The sequence below is a fragment of the Denticeps clupeoides genome, chromosome 2 (genome assembly GCF_900700375.1).
Source record: "Denticeps clupeoides chromosome 2, fDenClu1.1, whole genome shotgun sequence".
Taxonomy (NCBI): domain Eukaryota; kingdom Metazoa; phylum Chordata; class Actinopteri; order Clupeiformes; family Denticipitidae; genus Denticeps; species Denticeps clupeoides.
In genome coordinates, this window is record NC_041708.1 from 35,765,188 (window position 1) to 35,768,303 (window position 3,116).

Consider the following 3,116-nt stretch of genomic DNA (forward strand, 5'->3'; position numbering starts at 1 on the left):
ATGGGAGATTAATAAGTAAATAATAATATCATGATTACGATTCCTGTGATCCCCATATTCCAGGTGCAACAAAGGCTAGAAAATGTAGTCGAAAAGATATCACTATATTTTCATGATCTTTCCAAAATCCAACCAATCCAAATGGTCCCACTAACAGTTTCTATTCGAACCATGTGGCCAGTGGAATGATATATTTCACCAAGAGACCGGTATCTTGATGGAATAACTGTGAAAATAATGTTTTTTAAAAATCTAAAAAAAAAAAAAAAGTTTTATTATTGGATTGTTCTTCAGACTGATGACAAGATGTATGTTGTTTTTCACAACGCAATATTTACAATGCAATGCCCTTCTGTTCTACAGTTAATGTAATATTATTTCTAGATTTAAACTGTCTTTTGAGCTAATTTTCAAAAGCCTGCTTTTTCCAATGTTACACTGGCCAAAAACGTGGCCTAAATGCACAGAACTGAGAAAACTGACACATGACCTTGACCCATAGACCAGGATCTAAAAAAGGATTGTATATTTTGCTTTATGCTTTTGAACAATTGTTAATTAATTGTCATTGTCTCGTAAAAGTGCAACTCAAATCATTTACATTTACATGTACATTTACAGAATTTATCAGATGCTCTTATCCAGAGCGGCTTACAATCAGTAGTTACAGGGACAGTCCCCCCCTGGAGACACTCAGGGTTAAGTGTCTTGCTCAGGGACACAATGGTAATAAGTGGGGTTTGAACCTGGGTCTTCTGCTTCATAGGCGAGTGTGTTACCCACTAGGCTACTACCACCCTAAATCACATATTCGAACTGCTTGAAACATTATTTTTTCTTTACAAAAAACTGACATTGTGCAAAAACATTAACCCTTCAGGCAACCTGAACCCGAACCAACAAGCACAGGCAGCAGCTACATGTACCTGTTGTGTATTCAGTGCACGCTGCGCAAAACTTGCCCAGACCTTGGAGCAGACCTTGCAGACAAACTGTTGTTTAGGCACATTAATATTCAAGACGCGCAGTTGCCAAGCACCTTGAGCAGATGCATCCTGGCACATCTTTGATGGCCTGACTGAGCATGTGATTCTCCTTCTCTCTCTCTCGATCCCTCGCTCTCGCTCATTGTTACTTCAACTAGTGTGAAGCTGGCTCCCATGGCATAAACTAAGTGGCTTGCTGGCATATGGTGTAACCTCCATTTGAGTGCTAAAAGCTGGATATTGTTTTTGTGGAGCAGATGTTGGTGCGCACAGAAGAGGCACAGCTGACTCCTCAGAACAGCTGGGAACGGTGTGTGACCCACATAAAGGGAAGTGGCCGTCTGTGCGGCTCCTGCCAAACGGGGACAGAAAATCAAGTTTGCTCCCCCTTTGTCTCTTTTTTTCCAGAGAAGAATGAGACCATCTTCGGCGTTTAGAACAGGTTCGCAAAGTGCCCCACTTATTGCACATTGTTGAACACTGAAAGCACAATCACTGATCTGTCATTTATCTGTTTATCAGGTTCCAAAGAAATGTACATGCCATATCAGAGAATATCAAGAAGCATTTCACCAATTCCTCCAACATAGGTTATGCTGATATATTAATAAGGTTGCCAAGGATATTATCTGCTGTACTTTGATAAATGCTCCAGTAGTTTCAAAGCAGATGGGAGTGTGTGTTTTGTGGGGGAACCGTGAGGCAGTCCTTGAGCCAGCCTGGTGGTGGGCTTGTACAATGGATGACTGAGCGCTTCCAGTCACCATGAAGCGCGCCGCTCATGTAACCCCATGCTAATGGTGCTGCAAGTCTCTTTTATTTCATGCAATCTAGTATTGGTTATATTTATTTCAAGGAAATGTCAGTAAATAGAGAATTTAAATGATATGAATAATAGAGATATTAGAGATAAATAGAGAATTATTGTGAGGAACAATTCATCAAAACAGTTTGGAAGCGAGATTTGGACTTCTGTGGAGGGACTTAATTATCAAGCTGATGAGCAATTCCTTTCAAGTCCACCACCCCCTGGGAGAACATGTGAGAACAAGCTACTGTCTTGCAGCAGCATGTGAAGAAATTGTACTTTTAAAAAAATAATTTACAAAATTAAGACCCACCTGAGACAAAAAATAAAAAAATCCCAGCACCGACAGCCTAAAGGCAGCCCAATATGATGTTCTGTCCAAGCAGCCGTAGGTTTTGGTGAGACAGGCTCAGTCAGCATTGTTTAAAAGCGCTCCCTGATGGCGCACTCATTAATTAACTGAGCTGTTTGTTGAATCTAGATTGACGCATGCTGCTCTCCAGAGAGAGCGAGTGAGATAGAGGGAGGAAGGGAGATGTGATGCTGCTAGTTCCTGGATGAAAAATCTCATCAGTTGGACAGTGGCTCCCCGGGCAAACAAACGGGAGGGCACCCTGGCACTTTTAACACGGCAGTAGAAATCTAAATATTTAAAATGCAGATGCAATTTTTTGATGTTTGTCCCCGGAGAGCACAGAGGGAAGAATTACCGGTAGCAATCCGCAACCGACGTGCAGCTCTTAAACGGCAAAAACGAAATGAGATGAAAACACACCTCCCGTGTGGCATTAATGGACAACTGCAGGGGAATATTCATCACGATATCCCCCATTAACAATTCTGTGGTGTAAATGAGCTTGTTTCCAAGAACATGATAACTAGTATATTAAAGTAAATGGGTGACAGAGTGAAATTAAAACAAGGGATTTTTGGGGTTAAATTGTGGCCAAGCTGCAACTGTGTTTTAGTCTAAAAGAAAAGCAGACTGCAACTGTGTGAGCACCGTGCAAACAATATTGTCAGGACATGGACAATTCTATGCCTTGTGTCTATTAGGGGTGCAAAGGTAATCCGTAAAATATCGAACCATTCAGTCGTCCTTTCATGGTCCAATAGGCTCTGATAGACTGCAGAATTTTAGTTTTGTAATTCATTTTGAAATTGCTCCACAAATGTCCAGTGGAGCCTGTTAAACTGTAAGCGCTCATGGGCAAACGCCCTCCCTGCGAGTTCATTTCCAATCACTGTTGTGCCCCCACAAGTGGAGATCATTACAGGGCAGCCCAGTGCGGCATAAAACTCTACTAAAATAAATCACACAA